We start from the raw sequence: 19,563 nt of genomic DNA, 5'->3' as shown, positions 1-19,563 counted from the left end.
CTGCCTTAGCCCATGTTCCACTGCAGGGGGCTTCAAAGAGGTGACGTGACGCGGACTCCGCGGAGTGCTGCCTTACCCCATGTTCCCCTCTAGGGGGCTTCAGAGAGGTGATGTGACCCGGACTCCGGGGAGTGCTGCCTTACCCCATTTTCCCATGCAGGGGGCTTCAGGGAGGTGACGCAGACTCCGGGGAGTGCTGCCTTACCCCATTTTCCCATGCAGGGGGCTTCAGAGAGGTGACGTGACGCGGACTCCGGGGAGTGCTGCCTTACCCCATTTTCCCATGCAGGGGTCTTCAGAGAGGTGACGTGACGCGGACTCCGGGGAGTGCTGCCTTACCCCATGTTCCCCTGCAGGGGGCTTCAGAGAGGTGACGTGACGCGGACTCCGGGGAGTGCTGCCTTAGCACATGTTCCCCTGCAGGGGGTTTCAGAGAGGTGACGTGACGCGGACTCCGGGGAGTGCTGCCTTAGCCCATGTTCCCCTGCAGGGGGCTTCAGAGAGGTGACGCGGACTCCGGGGAGTGCTGCCTTACCCCTTGTTCCCCTGCAGGGGGCTTCAGAGAGGTGATGTGACGCGGACTCCGGGGAGTGCTGCCTTACCCCTTGTTCCCCTACAGGGGGCTTCAGAGAGGTGATGTGACGCGGACTCCGGGGAGTGCTGCCTTACCCCATGTTCCCCTGCAAGGGGCTTCAGAGAGGTGACGTGACGCGGACTCCGGGGAGTGCTGCCTTAGCCCATGTTCCCCTGCAGGGGGTTTCAGACAGGTGACGTGACGCGGACTCCGGGGAGTGCTGCCTTAGCCCATGTTCCCCTGCAGGGGCTTCAGAGAGGTGACGTGACGCGGACTCCGGGGAGTTTTGCCTTATCCCATGTTCCCCTGCAGGGGGCTTCAGAGAGGTGACGTGACGCGGACTCCGGGGAGTGCTGCCTTAGCCCATGTTCCCCTGCAGGGGGCATCAGAGAGGTGACGCGGACTCAGGGGAGTGCTGCCTTACCCCTTGTTCCCCTGTAGGGGGCTTCAGAGAGGTGATGTGACGCGGACTCCGGGGAGTGCTGCCTTAGCCCATGTTCCCCTGTAGGGGGCTTCAGAGAGGTGACGTGACGCGGACTCCGGGGAGTGCTGCCTTAGCCCATGTTCCCCTGCAGGGGGCTTCAGAGAGGTGATGTGACGCGGACTCCAGGGAGTGCTGCCTTAGCCCATGTTCCCCTGCAGGGGGCTTCAGAGAGGTGACGTGACGCGGACTCCGGGGAGTGCTGCCTTAGCCCATGTTCCCCTGCAGGGGGCTTCAGAGAGGTGACGCGGACTCAGGGGAGTGCTGCCTTACCCCTTGTTCCCCTGTAGGGGGCTTCAGAGAGGTGATGTGACGCGGACTCCGGGGAGTGCTGCCTTAGCCCATGTTCCCCTGTAGGGGGCTTCAGAGAGGTGACGTGACGCAGACTCCGGGGAGTGCTGCCTTAGCCCATGTTCCCCTGCAGGGGGCTTCAGAGAGGTGATGTGACGCGGACTCCGGGGAGTGCTGCCTTACCCCTTGTTCCGCTGCAGGGGGCTTCAGAGAGGTGATGTGACGCGGACTCCGGGGAGTGCTGCCTTACCCCATGTTCCCCTGCAAGGGGCTTCAGAGAGGTGACGTGACGCGGACTCCGGGGAGTGCTGCCTTAGCCCATGTTCCCCTGCAGGGGGCTTCAGAGAGGTGACGTGACGCGGACTCCGGGGAGTGCTGCCTTAGCCCATTTTCCCCTGCAGGGGGCTTCAGAGAGGTGATGTGACGCAGACTCCGGGGAGTGCTGCCTTAGCCCATGCTCCCCTGCAGGGGGCTTCAGAGAGGTGACGCAGACTCCGGGGAGTGCTGCCTTACCCCATGTTCCTCTGCAGGGGGCTTCAGAGAGGTGACGTGACGCGGACTCCGGGGAGTGCTGCCTTACCCCATGTTCCCCTGCAGGGGGCTTCAGAGAGGTGACGTGAAGCGGACTCCGGGGAGTGCTGCCTTACCCCATGTTCCCCTGCAGGGGGCTTCAGAGAGGTGACGTGACGCGGACTCCGGGGAGTGCTGCCTTACCCCATTTTCCCATGCAGAGGGCTTCAGAGAGGTGACGTGACGCGGACTCCGGGGAGTGCTGCCTTACCCCATGTTCCCCTGTAGGGGGCTTCAGAGAGGTGACGTGACGCGGACTCCGGGGAGTGCTGCCTTATCCCATGTTCCCCTGCAGGGGGCTTCAGAGAGGTGACGTGACGCGGACTCCGGGGAGTGCTGCCTTAGCCCATGTTCCCCTGCAGGGGGCATCAGAGAGGTGACGTGACGCGGACCCCGGGGAGTGCTGCCTTAGCCCATGTTCCCCTGCAGGGGGTTTCAGAGAGGTGACGTGACGCGGACTCCGGGGAGTGCTGCCTTAGCCCATGTTCCCCTGCAGGGGGCTTCAGAGAGGTGACGTGACGCGGACTCGGGGGAGTGCTGCCTTAGCCCATGTTCCCCTGCAGGGGGTTTCAGAGAGGTGACGTGACGCGGACTCCGGGGAGTGCTGCCTTAGCCCATGTTCCCCTGCAGGGGGCTTCAGAGAGGTGACGTGACGCGGACTCCGGGGAGTGCTGCCTTAGCCCATGTTCCCCTGCAGGGGGCTTCAGAGAGGTGACGCGGACTCAGGGGAGTGCTGCCTTACCCCTTGTTCCCCTGTAGGGGGCTTCAGAGAGGTGATGTGACGCGGACTCCGGGGAGTGCTGCCTTAGCCCATGTTCCCCTGTAGGGGGCTTCAGAGAGGTGACGTGACGCGGACTCCGGGGAGTGCTGCCTTAGCCCATGTTCCCCTGCAGGGGGCTTCAGAGAGGTGATGTGACGCGGACTCCGGGGAGTGCTGCCTTACCCCTTGTTCCCCTGCAGGGGGCTTCAGAGAGGTGATGTGACGCGGACTCCGGGGAGTGCTGCCTTACCCCATGTTCCCCTGCAAGGGGCTTCAGAGAGGTGACGTGACGCGGACTCCGGGGAGTGCTGCCTTAGCCCATGTTCCCCTGCAGGGGGCTTCAGAGAGGTGACGTGACGCGGACTCCGGGGAGTGCTGCCTTAGCCCATTTTCCCCTGCAGGGGGCTTCAGAGAGGTGACGTGACGCAGACTCCGGGGAGTGCTGCCTTAGCCCATGCTCCCCTGCAGGGGGCTTCAGAGAGGTGACGCAGACTCCGGGGAGTGCTGCCTTACCCCATGTTCCTCTGCAGGGGGCTTCAGAGAGGTGACGTGACGCGGACTCCGGGGAGTGCTGCCTTACCCCATGTTCCCCTGCAGGGGGCTTCAGAGAGGTGACGTGAAGCGGACTCCGGGGAGTGCTGCCTTACCCCATGTTCCCCTGCAGGGGGCTTCAGAGAGGTGACGTGACGCGGACTCCGGGGAGTGCTGCCTTACCCCATTTTCCCATGCAGAGGGCTTCAGAGAGGTGACGTGACGCGGACTCCGGGGAGTGCTGCCTTACCCCATGTTCCCCTGTAGGGGGCTTCAGAGAGGTGACGTGACGCGGACTCCGGGGAGTGCTGCCTTACCCCATTTTCCCATGCAGAGGGCTTCAGAGAGGTGACGTGACGCGGACTCCGGGGAGTGCTGCCTTGCCCCATGTTCCCCTGCAGGGGGCTTCAGAGAGGTGACGTGACGCGGACCCCGGGGAGTGCTGCCTTAGCCCATGTTCCCCTGCAGGGGGTTTCAGAGAGGTGACGTGACGCGGACTCCGGGGAGTGCTGCCTTAGCCCATGTTCCCCTGCAGGGGCTTCAGAGAGGTGACGTGACGCGGACTCCGGGGAGTGCTGCCTTAGCCCATGTTCCCCTGCAGGGGGTTTCAGAGAGGTGACGTGACGCGGACTCCGGGGAGTGCTGCCTTAGCCCATGTTCCCCTGCAGGGGGCTTCAGAGAGGTGACGTGACGCGGACTCCGGGGAGTGCTGCCTTACCCCATGTTCCCCTGCAGGGGGCTTCAGAGAGGTGACGTGACGCAGACTCCGGGGAGTGCTGCCTTAGCCCATGTTCCCCTGCAGGGGGCTTCAGAGAGGTGACGCGGACTCCGGGGAGTGCTGCCTTACCCCATGTTCCCCTGCAAGGGGCTTCAGAGAGGTGACGTGACGCGGACTCCGGGGAGTGCTGCCTTAGCCCATGTTCCCCTGCAGGGAGTTTCAGACAGGTGACGTGACGCGGACTCCGGGGAGTGCTGCCTTAACCCATGTTCCCCTGCAGGGGGCTTCAAAGAGGTGACGTGACACGGACTCCGGGGAGTGCTGCCTTACCCCATGTTCCCCTCTAGGGGGCTTCAGAGAGGTGATGTGACCCGGACTCCGGGGAGTGCTGCCTTACCCCATTTTCCCATGCAGGGGGCTTCAGGGAGGTGACGCAGACTCCGGGGAGTGCTGCCTTACCCCATTTTCCCATGCAGGGGGCTTCAGAGAGGTGACGTGACGCGGACTCCGGGGAGTGCTGCCTTACCCCATTTTCCCATGCAGGGGTCTTCAGAGAGGTGACGTGACGCGGACTCCGGGGAGTGCTGCCTTACCCCATGTTCCCCTGCAGGGGGCTTCAGAGAGGTGACCTGACGCGGACTCCGGGGAGTGCTGCCTTAGCCCATGTTCCCCTGCAGGGGGTTTCAGAGAGGTGACGTGACGCGGACTCCGGGGAGTGCTGCCTTAGCCCATGTTCCCCTGCAGGGGGCTTCGGAGAGGTGACGCGGACTCCGGGGAGTGCTGCCTTACCCCTTGTTCCCCTGCAGGGGGCTTCAGAGAGGTGATGTGACGCGGACTCCGGGGAGTGCTGCCTTACCCCTTGTTCCCCTGCAGGGGGCTTCAGAGAGGTGATGTGACGCGGACTCCGGGGAGTGCTGCCTTAGCCCATGTTCCCCTGCAGGGGGCTTCAGAGAGGTGACGTGACGCGGACTCCGGGGAGTGCTGCCTTAGCCCATGTTCCCCTGCAGGGGGCTTCAGAGAGGTGACGTGACGCGGACTCCGGGGAGTGCTGCCTTAGCCCATGTTCCCCTGCAGGGGGCTTCGGAGAGGTGACGCGGACTCCGGGGAGTGCTGCCTTACCCCTTGTTCCCCTGCAGGGGGCTTCAGAGAGGTGATGTGACGCGGACTCCGGGGAGTGCTGCCTTACCCCTTGTTCCCCTGCAGGGGGCTTCAGAGAGGTGATGTGACGCGGACTCCGGGGAGTGCTGCCTTACCCCATGTTCCCCTGCAAGGGGCTTCAGAGAGGTGACGTGACGCGGACTCCGGGGAGTGCTGCCTTAGCCCATGTTCCCCTGCAGGGGGTTTCAGACAGGTGACGTGACGCGGACTCCGGGGAGTGCTGCCTTAGCCCATGTTCCCCTGCAGGGGGCTTCAGAGAGGTGACGTGACGCGGACTCCCGGGAGTGCTGCCTTACCCCATGTTCCCCTGTAGGGGGCTTCAGAGAGGTGACGTGACGCGGACTCCGGGGAGTGCTGCCTTACCCCATTTTCCCATGCAGGGGGCTTCAGAGAGGTGATGCGGACTCCGGGGAGTGCTGCCTTACCCCATTTTCCCATGCAGGGGGCTTCAGAGAGGTGACGTGACGCGGACTCCGGGGAGTGCTGCCTTACCCCATTTTCCCATGCAGGGGTCTTCAGAGAGGTGATGCGGACTCCGGGGAGTGCTGCCTTACCCCATGTTCCCCTGCAGGGGGCTTCAGAGAGGTGACGTGACGCGGACCCCGGGGAGTGCTGCCTTAGCCCATGTTCCCCTGCAGGGGGTTTCAGAGAGGTGACGTGACGCGGACTCCGGGGAGTGCTGCCTTAGCCCATGTTCCCCTGCAGGGGGCTTCAGAGAGGTGACGTGACGCGGACTCCGGGGAGTGCTGCCTTAGCCCATGTTCCCCTGCAGGGGGTTTCAGAGAGGTGACGTGACGCGGACTCCGGGGAGTGCTGCCTTAGCCCATGTTCCCTTGCAGGGGGCTTCAGAGAGGTGACGTGACGCGGACTCCGGGGAGTGCTGCCTTACCCCATGTTCCCCTGCAGGGGGCTTCAGAGAGGTGACGTGACGCAGACTCCGGGGAGTGCTGCCTTAGCCCATGTTCCCCTGCAGGGGGCTTCAGAGAGGTGACGCGGACTCCGGGGAGTGCTGCCTTACCCCTTGTTCCCCTGCAGGGGGCTTCAGAGAGGTGATGTGACGCGGACTCCGGGGAGTGCTGCCTTACCCCTTGTTCCCCTGCAGGGGGCTTCAGAGAGGTGATGTGACGCGGACTCCGGGGAGTGCTGCCTTACCCCTTGTTCCCCTGCAGGGGGCTTCAGAGAGGTGATGTGACGCGGACTCCGGGGAGTGCTGCCTTACCCCATGTTCCCCTGCAAGGGGCTTCAGAGAGGTGACGTGACGCGGACTCCGGGGAGTGCTGCCTTAGCCCATGTTCCCCTGCAGGGGGTTTCAGACAGGTGACGTGACGCGGACTCCGGGGAGTGCTGCCTTAGCCCATGTTCCCCTGCAGGGGGCTTCAGAGAGGTGACGTGACGCGGACTCCCGGGAGTGCTGCCTTACCCCATGTTCCCCTGTAGGGGGCTTCAGAGAGGTGACGTGACGCGGACTCCGGGGAGTGCTGCCTTACCCCATTTTCCCATGCAGGGGGCTTCAGAGAGGTGATGCGGACTCCGGGGAGTGCTGCCTTACCCCATTTTCCCATGCAGGGGGCTTCAGAGAGGTGACGTGACGCGGACTCCGGGGAGTGCTGCCTTACCCCATTTTCCCATGCAGGGGTCTTCAGAGAGGTGATGCGGACTCCGGGGAGTGCTGCCTTACCCCATGTTCCCCTGCAGGGGGCTTCAGAGAGGTGACGTGACGCGGACCCCGGGGAGTGCTGCCTTAGCCCATGTTCCCCTGCAGGGGGTTTCAGAGAGGTGACGTGACGCGGACTCCGGGGAGTGCTGCCTTAGCCCATGTTCCCCTGCAGGGGGCTTCAGAGAGGTGACGTGACGCGGACTCCGGGGAGTGCTGCCTTAGCCCATGTTCCCCTGCAGGGGGTTTCAGAGAGGTGACGTGACGCGGACTCCGGGGAGTGCTGCCTTAGCCCATGTTCCCTTGCAGGGGGCTTCAGAGAGGTGACGTGACGCGGACTCCGGGGAGTGCTGCCTTACCCCATGTTCCCCTGCAGGGGGCTTCAGAGAGGTGACGTGACGCAGACTCCGGGGAGTGCTGCCTTAGCCCATGTTCCCCTGCAGGGGGCTTCAGAGAGGTGACGCGGACTCCGGGGAGTGCTGCCTTACCCCATGTTCCCCTGCAAGGGGCTTCAGAGAGGTGACGTGACGCGGACTCCGGGGAGTTCTGCCTTAGCCCATGTTCCCCTGCAGGGAGTTTCAGACAGGTGACGTGACGCGGACTCCGGGGAGTGCTGCCTTAGCCCATGTTCCACTGCAGGGGGCTTCAAAGAGGTGACGTGACGCGGACTCCGCGGAGTGCTGCCTTACCCCATGTTCCCCTCTAGGGGGCTTCAGAGAGGTGATGTGACCCGGACTCCGGGGAGTGCTGCCTTACCCCATTTTCCCATGCAGGGGGCTTCAGGGAGGTGACGCAGACTCCGGGGAGTGCTGCCTTACCCCATTTTCCCATGCAGGGGGCTTCAGAGAGGTGACGTGACGCGGACTCCGGGGAGTGCTGCCTTACCCCATTTTCCCATGCAGGGGTCTTCAGAGAGGTGACGTGACGCAGACTCCGGGGAGTGCTGCCTTACCCCATGTTCCCCTGCAGGGGGCTTCAGAGAGGTGACGTGACGCGGACTCCGGGGAGTGCTGCCTTAGCCCATGTTCCCCTGCAGGGGGTTTCAGAGAGGTGACGTGACGCGGACTCCGGGGAGTGCTGCCTTAGCCCATGTTCCCCTGCAGGGGGCTTCAGAGAGGTGACGCGGACTCCGGGGAGTGCTGCCTTACCCCTTGTTCCCCTGCAGGGGGCTTCAGAGAGGTGATGTGACGCGGACTCCGGGGAGTGCTGCCTTACCCCTTGTTCCCCTACAGGGGGCTTCAGAGAGGTGATGTGACGCGGACTCCGGGGAGTGCTGCCTTACCCCATGTTCCCCTGCAAGGGGCTTCAGAGAGGTGACGTGACGCGGACTCCGGGGAGTGCTGCCTTAGCCCATGTTCCCCTGCAGGGGGTTTCAGACAGGTGACGTGACGCGGACTCCGGGGAGTGCTGCCTTAGCCCATGTTCCCCTGCAGGGGGCTTCAGAGAGGTGACGTGACGCGGACTCCCGGGAGTGCTGCCTTACCCCATGTTCCCCTGTAGGGGGCTTCAGAGAGGTGACGTGACGCGGACTCCGGGGAGTGCTGCCTTACCCCATTTTCCCATGCAGGGGGCTTCAGAGAGGTGATGCGGACTCCGGGGAGTGCTGCCTTACCCCATTTTCCCATGCAGGGGGTTTCAGAGAGGTGACGTGACGCGGACTCCGGGGAGTGCTGCCTTACCCCATTTTCCCATGCAGGGGTCTTCAGAGAGGTGACTCTGACTCCGGGGAGTGCTGCCTTACCCCATGTTCCCCTGCAGGGGGCTTCAGAGAGGTGACGTGACGCGGACTCCGGGGAGTGCTGCCTTAGCCCATGTTCCCCTGCAGGGGGTTTCAGAGAGGTGACGTGACGCGGACTCCGGGGAGTGCTGCCTTAGCCCATGTTCCCCAGCAGGGGGCTTCAGATAGGTGACGTGACGCGGACTCCGGGGAGTTTTGCCTTAGCCCATGTTCAACTGCAGGGGGTTTCAGAGAGGTGACGTGACGCGGACTCCGGGGAGTGCTGCCTTAGCCCATGTTCCCCTGCAGGGGGCTTCAGAGAGGTGACGTGACGCGGCCTCCGGGGAGTGCTGCCTTAGCCCATGTTCCCCTGCAGGGGGCTTCAGAGAGGTGACGTGACGCGGACTCCGGGGAGTGCTGCCTTAGCCCATGTTCCCCTGCAGGGGGCTTCAGAGAGGTGACGCGGACTCCGGGGAGTGCTGCCTTATCCCTTGTTCCCCTGCAGGGGGCTTCAGAGAGGTGATGTGACGCGGACTCCGGGGAGTGCTGCCTTAGCCCATGTTCCCCTGCAGGGGGCTTCAGAGAGGTGACGTGACGCGGACTCCGGGGAGTGCTGCCTTACCCCATGTTCCCCTGCAGGGGGCTTCAGAGAGGTGACGTGACGCGGACTCCGGGGAGTGCTGCCTTACCCCATGTTCCCATGCAGGGGGCTTCAGAGAGGTGACGTGACGCGGACTCCGGGGTGTGCTGCCTTACCCCATGTTCCCCTGTAGGGGGCTTCAGAGAGGTGACGTGACGCGGACTCCGGGGAGTGCTGCCTTACCCATGTTCCCATGCAGGGGGCTTCAGAGAGGTGACGTGACGTGGACTCCGGGGAGTGCTGCCTTACCCCATGTTCCCCTGTAGGGGGCTTCAGAGAGGTGACGTGACGCGGACTCCGGGGAGTGCTGCCTTACCCTATTTTCCCCTGCAGGGGGCTTCAGAGAGGTGACGTGACGCGGACTCCGGGGAGTGCTGCCTTAGCCCATGTTCCCCTGCAGGGGGCTTCAGAGAGGTGACGTGACGCGGACTCCGGGGAGTGCTGCCTTAGCCCATATTCCCCTGCAGGGGGCTTCAGAGAGGTGACGCGGACTCCGGGGAGTGCTGCCTTACCCCATGTTCCCCTGTAGGGGGCTTCAGAGAGGTGACGTGACGCGGACTCCGGGGAGTGCTGCCTTACCCTATTTTCCCCTGCAGGGGGCTTCAGAGAGGTGACGTGACGCGGACTCCGGGGAGTGCTGCCTTAGCCCATGTTCCCCTGCAGGGGGCTTCAGAGAGGTGACGTGACGCGGACTCCGGGGAGTGCTGCCTTAGCCCATGTTCCCCTGCAGGGGGCTTCAGAGAGGTGACGCGGACTCCGGGGAGTGCTGCCTTACCCCTTGTTCCCCTGCAGGGGGCTTCAGAGAGGTGATGTGACGCGGACTCCGGGGAGTGCTGCCTTACCCCTTGTTCCCCTGCAGGGGGCTTCAGAGAGGTGATGTGACGCGGACTCCGGGGAGTGCTGCCTTACCCCATGTTCCCCTGCAAGGGGCTTCAGAGAGGTGACGTGACGCGGACTCAGGGGATTGCTGCCTTAGCCCATGTTCCCCTGCAGGGGGCTTCAGAGAGAGGTGGGTACAGTGAGTAGCCGCTGTCGGCATGGGGCGGTAGGCACCGAGTCTTGTTGACCATGATCCAGCTTTCTGGGGCATGGGACTGGTGGCAGTCGGCCAGTAGTTGGGAGTGAAACACACTGCCTTAGCAGACACCGTGCCAACGTCTGCAGGGAGAAGTTCAACTGCCTGTGGATGACAAGAGATTGAAGGGTTTGTGCTGTGATGAATAAGCCAAGTATCTAAACTAAGTACCGCGTCGGGCAAGATATATTTGCTGACTTGCAAGTGCGCATTTGACGTAAACCAACCGTTGAATGGTAGCGGCGCTGTGACCCCGGTGGGCATGGAGAGAACGCGTGTTAAGAGGTAAGGGGGCAGAGGGGAGACGGCCAGGGTGTAGAATTGATCATTATTTTGTTGTCTTTGGTCAAACAGTTTCCAGTTTAGATGTAGTTGCTGTGAAGGATTTGTGAGCCCCCTCTACCCCCTCCTGTAAGTTCTAGGGATAATAGAAATCAGGGGGTGGGCTATTTAGGCCCCCCACTTCTGTTTGTATTGCTGTACAGCAGATGCAGGCTATCTGAATGTAGAAGGGTTTCTAGCATTGGGGGTACAGGAGCCTGTAAGCAGCAGAAGATGCAGCCCTCCATCCGCCCAGGGTCCCGCAGAGGCTTTTGGGGAGGTTGGCAATGACCCCACAGGGGTCCAGGAGGAGTTGTGTTGATGTGTCTAATGCATGAACACACATTTGAATCAGCGAACATTGTGAAGTGAGCAAACGCGTTAATAACAAGATACATGCATTCAGGGACTCTCTGGCAAAACCAAGTACCCCATTCTGCACTGTCCACTCTCTTTTATTCGGCCTGGGAAGGTAGATTGGGGGGTTCCTAACATACAGGTCTACTATTGGGCGTCACAACTGGCGGTGGTGAATAACTGGAGGTTTGGGAAAGGGACGAGTGGACATGGAACAAGCTGGGATGGGACAGAGCTGTACAGCTAAGTCACTACACAGTGGCAATGGACAGTAGACTGGGTAGCAGATCGCAAGGGCAATGGGAGAGGCTTGGGCACTAGCAACATGACAAATGAGGTGTGAAATGGAAACAGTCATCCAGTGGAAATGGAACGAGCGGGAATGGGACTGACGGAGTAGCTAAGTCATTGCACAGTGGGAATGGACAGTAGACTGGGTAGCAGATCGCAAGGGCAATGGGAGAGGCTTGGGCTCTAGCTACGTGGCAAATGAGGTGTGAAATGGGAAGAGTCATCCAGTGGAAATGGAACGAGCAGGAATGGAACTGACGGAGTAGCTAAGTCATTACATGGTGGGAATGGACAGTAGACTGGGTTGCAGATCGCAATGGCAATGGGAGAGGCTTGGGCTCTAGCTACGTGGAAACTGAGGTTTGAAATGGAAAGAGTCATCCAGTGGAAATGGAACGAGCAGGAATGGGGCAGAAGGCGGTAGCTAAGTCATTACATGGTGGGAATGGACAGTAGACTGGGTTGCAGATCGCAAGGGCAATGGGAGAGGCTTGGGCACTAGCTACGTGGAAACTGAGGTTTGAAATTGGAAGAGTCATCCAGTGGAAATGGAAGGAACAGGAATGGGGCAGAAGGGGACAGCCAAGTCATTACATGGTGGCAATGGACAGTAGACTGGGATGCAGATCGCAAGGGCAATGGGAGAGGCTTGGGCACTAGCTATGTGGCAACTGAGGTGTGAAATGGGAACAGTCGTTCAGTGGAAATGGAACAAGCTGGAATGGGACAGAGCGGGACATCTAAGTCATTACATGGTGGGAATGGACAGCAGACTGGGATGCAGATCGCAAGGGCAATGGGAGAGGCTTGGGCACTAGCTACATGGCAAATAAGGTGTGAAATGGGAATAGTCATCCAGTGGAAATAGAATGAGCAGGAATGGGGCACTCAGCTAATGCCAGTCCTCTGCCTCCAGGCTTGGGCACTCAGTGTCACGACCCTCGCCCAAAACCCCCTCTGGCAAACCCATTGGCCAGGGGGAGTCAGGACTCGGGCCTCTAGAGCCTGGCATCCTCTTTTAAAGCCCTCATGGGGCCAGTCCTGGCACCTATGGCGCCAGGCTCATACACCATGAAAAACAATGTGCTTGGGAACTACTTTATTGTATTGTCAGCCAACATGGAGGCATCCACATAGCTTGGTTCCCAAGAACCAAGCTATGCGGTCTAGTGTTTTGGGTGTGGTAGCCTAGGGACTACTTTACCTGGACTATTTTGTTGGGGCTATTTAAAACACACCCGAGCAAGACAACACGCTTCGCGTTACTTTTCAACTTGCAACGTGACGCTCACCGTGTCCAGCTATTCCCTCGAACCTCGGAGAAGCAGAACCTGCAAGGAGACAAAAGGAACATCATTAGCAGCAGCATCTTACCTGCAGTCTTCATCTTTAAACACTTGCAGCTACTGAGAACAGCTTCCTGGAATCTGCACGCCTCCCGGACAGAACGATCTGAAAGAGGAAGATAGAGGCAACATTAAAGAAAGCAGTAGACATTGTAGGGGAGGATTGGTCCAAAAGACCCCCCCTTGCCTACATCCCCTCCCCAGGTAAGGGCCATGGCTCATCAGGGGTCCCCTTCTTACTACCAGGGCCCAGGTGGTGGATGGCTCACCTGCTGAAGACATCGCCCAAACGCATTGAATTTAGCTAGGCCTCAGAAACCATTTTGTCTAATAAAGATGGTGTGAGCTCGGCGCACTGCAGCACGGCACCCACCTTTGGAGAGTTTCAATTATCCCTGTGGCCGCAGCTCCCTGGCAGATCCGCTGTGAGCCCGTTCCCACGAACAAGACGGACATGAGCTAGTGTAAGATACCAACACTGTAACATTGCACCTTCCGCAGTGTATCACTGCTCCCAACATGACCCGGCCAGCAGAGCCTGGGTGGAAAAAGAACTGTAAAATGGCCATCAGATAAAAGCAGAAGTTCCCAAATGCTAATGCTAAAACTACCTGCAATGGGCGTATTTTGTCCACAAACCTCTTTGATTAAGAAAACCTGTAAAATGTACAGATATGGCAGACTACATGTTCACATGGCATTAGCAATGAAGCACCCACACCACTGCAGTTGTGTGCAAATAGTAGAAGCGTCTCGGGGGGGTTATTTGTTATGCGTATCATTGAAATGTTTACACCCCACGGTCCCGCGCCATAACCGAACTAATGCTGCTAGATTGCAAAGAAAGACAAATGCAACCATACTGAGCGCTCATGTGAAGGACGCGCGAGAATGCACCCTCCATGTGTGTAAGTCCAAGCCCCTTATGTGCCACTACCGTCACGTACGGTGGCAAGTCGTTTTCTATGTGCTCCATCAACCTCACTACTACCTCACTTACTGTAAATGTATATGCATATAACAAAATGTTGTAGTTGTTAAAACATAGTGTATAAATAATGAGCTCAGACTGGCTATATTTGAGAGGCATGTAGCAAAGTTAAAATGTAAGCTTTGGAATGATTCAATGAGTATTGTATAGTACGCCAATGTTTATGATGCTTTCACCTAAGGTCGGCAACACACGAGGAAGATACCTTTGTGAATATGAGCAAGGCCATTCCCCCTCCCTCCCAGCAAAGCCTGCCAGACGAGAGAGCAGAGGCCCGCGCCGCGCGGCTCCACCTCCCCCAACTAGGCGGGAGCCGCTTCAAAGATGTGTAGTTCCCTCTGCAGCGCCCAAGGCCACGGCCCGCCACCTGCATTATTTACAGCCCGGCAGTAAACCCCCGCCTGAATACACAAACTCAGAGGCGCCCCCTCTTAAACCCCACAACCCACCGGACCACCTTAAGTTAATGGCCCCTGTAAAATTAGGACACCCAATATTATGGTAACATCCCAGCAGCACATTCATAACGACTTCTAACAAGGCAAGAGGACATGTACCGTCTGTCCCATGCCCTGAGACCCAGCCCCACGACCTATGGCACCCGGTCAACAGGACACTGGTAACCATGCACTGATGAATCGCCACCAAACCCCTCTCAAGGTACATTCCTCCTGTGTTGCATTAACCTGTAGAATAACCTATTGGAAGATTTACTAAAGAAGATAATATTGCAATAACTGAATGACTGCGGTGTGCATGGCCTAGGGCAAATAAGTCAGGAAAAGACATTAATCTCTGACACTGGCCACAATGGCACAACAACACCGCCCGGATGAACTCAGCCGACCCGCCAGGCCCAGCCCAACCCACGAGGCTGACCAGCGACGTCCTCCAGCCAAGGCCAACCACATCACAGCAGCACCTATAGCTAGTCGTCGCCACCCAATCCCATTGAACTTGTGCCCCCTATAGTATGTAGGTTCTGATGACGTTTTTTGTAAATATTTACGCCTGTCTTTGCTATTGTCAGACAGAGCGCTCTCGGAGTTTGCAGAGTTCTTTGCATGCCCTATTCTGATTGATAAACTCCCCTTTACGCTCACCCGCACTTTGTCTTGGCCTTATTCCCATCCTGGGAGAGTCCTTCATTGTCTCTCATTGCGGGGAGGATCGTACTGGTTGGGGACGCTTGCCTTCAACATTTACAAATTACGAACTGCTCAAAAGGCTTACTTGGCTGGTCGCCTCTCGGCTGGCACCACTCCGGACATTCCACTCGTGCTGAAGAACACCGCGACCTACAAGGAAGGAAAACACAGGTTAGCAAAGGCAAGACTTCGCAGTGCTGCACATAGCGCTTACCGCATCATAGCGCTCTTAATGCGCCATCATTTACCAGAGGGGCTCAACCAAGCCAGTTCGCCGCGCTGAAGCTCTGCATACCTAAGGGAGAAAAAAGAGACATTTTAAACAAAGAAAGGCATGCAGGATAGCAACAAAACTAAAGAACAACAATAAGACCTACCTGAACAATATCAAACGGGCCGGCGTCAGTGAAGTAACTGGACCGCACTCGCCCATGAAAGACAACGCCCCCCTGCAAAGCAGGCAGGATGGAGAGCACGCCTAATTCTACCACACGGTGAGGAGAGGGCGCCAGAGGGACTGAAATCATACGGGGGTGGAGGGAGGATACTTACCGCAGTCGGTCAGTCTTGAACACAGTCCTCCTGTATTTTCAGGCAGAACCTTCCCCGCAGACCACATCAGGGCAAAGCTGAGAAGCATACCAGCGAGTAACCCAGCTGGGTGGCGTCCCTGTGGATACCAGGTGAGCGTAACAGAACGCAAAGCCTACCATAACAAATCCACCTGGGCGCCATGGAGACATCAGAAATGGCCAAATTGGCCCAATTACTAGAAGAGCTTCGTGCTGAGGTTCATTCTGCCCGACAAGAGACTAATGCCCTCTGGCGAGACCTAACAGTGACCAAAGAACGCACTGAAGAGATTAGCAGGCAATACTTGCAATCGCAGGCAGGACAGACGCCTCTACCTGGAAGCAATCCAACGATGCAAAACCCTGCCACACCACGCACTCCGGCACAGATCACGTTACCTGGAACAGTGCCCCTGGCACCACCAGAAAGGTTCTCATGCGACCCACGGAAGTATGCGGCATTCATCAATCAGTGCCGCCTTCATTTTCTTTGTAGGCCTGGAGCATTTCCAAACGACCAAGCTCAGGTAGCTTTTGTCTTATCATACTTGAGTGGTAGTGCAGCAGATTGGTCGGTGCTGTTGGTAACCCATGACGATCCTCTATTACATGACTTTAGGGGGTTCCAGAGAGAAATGGAAAAACATTTTGCTTGCCATACCCAGGATCAAGCAGTAGACAATGAACTCTTGTCCCTCCGACTGGGGAATGAGGACTTGTTAACGTACATTGCTACCTTCAACAGACTGGTTGCCGAATCTAGGTGGTCAGAAAACAAAAGAACCATGTTATTCCATCGAGGCTTACGAGGCAAATTAAAGGACGTCTTAGCCCAGGTGGTTGATCCACCCAGAGACTGTGCAGAATTCCTAAATCTGGTCGTGCAGCTAGACCACCGGTTGCAGGACCGAAAGGCAGTCCGGTCTAAGATGGACCCTCGGACCGTGTATGTTCAACCAAGGGAAAACACACCCCGTGTACCTAAAAATGGTGTAGAACCCATGCAGATTGGAGGGATACGGCCTCCATTAACAAAACAAGAGCGGGGCAAAATAAGACAACAACAGCTTTGTTTGTATTGTGGGAAACCAGGACATTTCCTGAAGGACTGTCCAGTAAAACCCCCAAGAAGAACAGTCGGGCCACAGAGAAGGATGAAGCTAAGGAATCGGAAAACTACCAAGCTCGACAAACGTAGAGGTCAGTTTGTCGTGTGAGAAGAAAGAGTTGCTGACCTCGCACTTTGCAATACCAGTGATCTTAATTAACCGCCAGAGGGACTGACAACAGACCAACAGTCGTCAAGAATACATGCCGTTGAAGCATACATTGATAGCGGAGCAGTTGGAAATTATATTGATCAAGAACTGGCAGCAGAGATGGGGCATCCTTTGTGTTCTAAGCCAACTATGGACAAGGTAACCACCGTGGATGGGACAGAAATCGCTTCCGGACCAGTAACCCAGTGCACAGCCAGGGTAACCCTGCTGTGCCAGGACGGACATCGGGAGTCTATTTCATTCGATCTCATCAAGGCACCTCAGTTCAGGCTAATACTAGGGATGCCATGGTTGGTTGCTCACAACCCTTTGATAGACTGGCGGGCATGAAAATTAACCTTCCCCGGTGACTGCTCCCCTGCCTGCTATTACCAAGAGTTGCAATCCGACATCTGTATCCCCATGACTCCCGGAGCGACAGTATCAACACTGGGAGCAACTAATACCTTGCCAAGTTAATACCATGATTTCCAAGATGTTTTCTGAAAGGACCAAGCCAATACATTGCCGCCGCACAGGCCTCATGACTGTCAGATCGACATTGTTCCTGGTGCACAAATCCCTTGCGGCAGGATCTACGCTCTCACAGAATCGGAAAACCTTCATTTGAAATCCTATTTAGACCAGTACCTTGCAAACGGATTTATCCGTCCTTCAAAGTCCCCCGCAGCCAGTCCTTTGTTCTTCGTACTGAAAAAGGAAGGAGACTTGAGAACCTGTATTGACTAACGTGCATTGAACCAGATCACCGTGAAGAACCGCTACCCCTTGCCACTTATCCCTGAGATGCTAGACCAAGTTAAAGATGCCCAGATTTATACCAAATTGGACCTTCGAGGAGCGTACCACCTGGTCCGAGTCAGAAAAGGAGATGAATGGAAAACCGCCTTCCGTACTAAGTACGGCTTGTTTGAATATCAAGTCATGCCCTTCGGGTTATGCAACGCTCCTGCGGCATTCCAGTATTTCATGAATGACGTCTTAAGGGAGTTAATTGATGTGTTAATTGATGTGTGCGCCTTAGTGTACATAGACGACATCTTAGTATACTAAGCCTCGGAACAAGATCATGTCAGGCACGTTCGTTCAGTCTTCACCAAGCTCCGTCAACATTGCTTGTTTGCAAAGCTTGAAAAATGCTTTTTTCACGTCACCGAAGTAGAATTTCTTGGTTTTATCCTTAATCCAGGAGGCATCAGAATGGACGTGCACAAGGTAGACGCCATTCTGAAATGGCCTTCACCGACGTCTCTGAAAGGGGTACAAAGCATGCTGGGCTTTGCGAACTTCTACCGCCGGTTCATCCCAGACTTCTCTCAGGTTGTGCACCCAATCACAGTACTATTACGAAAAAACAATAAAAAGTTTGCTTGGACCGAAGAAGCAGAAGAAGCCTTTCAGGAACCTAAACGAAGGTTTACCTTCGCTCCAACCCTGCGACATCCTCGTCCAGACCTCTATTATGTCGTTGAAACTGATGCGTCCAGTCTCGCAATGGGGGCTGTCCTTTCACAGAGAGACCCGGAAACATGCCAGCTACATCCAGTGGCCTTCTGGTCGAAAAAGTTCTCACCTCCAGAGATTAATTATGCCATCACGGACAAGGAACTCCTGGCTATCAAATTCGCCTTTAAAGCCTGGAGGCACTACCTTCTGGGGGCCAGACACACCATTACAGCCATCACAGACCACCGAAACCTGAAATATCTCAAAACAGCCAAGGCCTAGTTCTTCGCTGAATATGATTATGTAATCACATTTCGGCCAGGAGTCAGAAACGGAAAGGCGGATGCCTTATCTCGCATGGCCATAGATGAAATAGTATATACAACTCCAGACCCAGTACCTATTATACCTGTAGACAAACTCTTGGGTATCACGACAGCCTTAACACAGCAGAACTACAAAAAGAAATCCAACGGACAATGAATCCTGATGCCTACCTCGCATGGCAAACTCAAGGAGAACAATATACCATCAAGGACCATCTACCCTTTTTTAGGGATCACCTATATGTACCCAAGGAGGAATTACAACAGCATATTATTTCAAACTATCACGATTCACTGATCGAAGGGCATCCTGGGTTCGCCAAAACCCTACCTAAGGTGAAAGAGACCTTTTGGTGGCCTACCTGGCGTAAGGACATCATTCAGTATATTGAGTCCTGCGGTGTCTGCGCACAAAATAAATCACAGAAACAAAAACCATTTGGTCTCCTACAACCATTGGACATTCCTCCAGTTCCATGGCACACTCTTTCCCTTGACTTCATCACTGATCTACCTCCAAGCCAAGGGTTCAACACCATCCTTGTAGTTGTGGACTTATTCTCAAAGATGGCCCATTTTATTCCTCTCAAGGGCCTCCTAGACGTAGCCACTTTAGCAAAAGTGTTCCTGGAGGGCGTGGTTAAGCTACATGGCTTCCCTTCAGTTCTGGTCTCTGATCGAGGCATCCAGTTTGTTTCAAACTTCTGAAAATAATGTTGTGCAATGGCGCAGATCGACCTTCGGCTATCTACCAGTCACCATCCCCAAACGGACAGCCAAACCGAGAGAACCAATCAGACACTCAAGCAATATTTACGGTGCATGTTGCACCACGAACAAAGGAATTGGAAAGACCTACTGTGAATAGCCGAATATGCATATAACAATTCTTTGCATTCAAGCACGGGACAAACGCCCTTCTATACCCTTTATGGCAGACATCCACGTACCTCTGAACTAGACCTTCCAGCCAGCTTGGAAATGCCAGCGGTAAAGAATCTACAAACAACCATTACTCAGGCTTTCAAAAGGGCAAAGGAACACCTTATTCATGCCAAAGAAAAACAAAAGAGATTTGCCAACCAACACTGGAAAAAGGCCCCTGATTATCAAGTAGGAGACAAAGTTTGGTTAGCCGCTCAATTGGTACCCATCAAGGGAACCCGGACCTTTCATCCCAGATGCTTAGGACCGTATACCATTAAGGCAATTATCAACCCAGCACCCATGAAACTGGATTTACCACATAATCTACACATCCACCCGGTATTCCATGTGTCCCTCCTGAAACCAATGCAACCCGGCACACGGATTGG

General features: G+C 56.8%; 1 protein-coding gene across 1 annotated transcript in view; it reads left to right on the top strand.

Moving 5' to 3' along the window:
* Window positions 1–19,563, top strand: part of LOC138467370 (uncharacterized) — a 174,418-nt gene that overhangs the window by 132,705 nt on the left and 22,150 nt on the right. The window lies entirely within an intron of this gene.

This window comes from Ambystoma mexicanum, chromosome 4q (genome assembly GCF_040938575.1).
Source record: "Ambystoma mexicanum isolate Mex_15411 chromosome 4q, UKY_AmexF1_1, whole genome shotgun sequence".
NCBI lineage: Eukaryota > Metazoa > Chordata > Amphibia > Caudata > Ambystomatidae > Ambystoma > Ambystoma mexicanum.
Note: the sequence above shows the minus strand (reverse complement) of the source record. Positions and strands in the feature narration are given on the sequence as shown.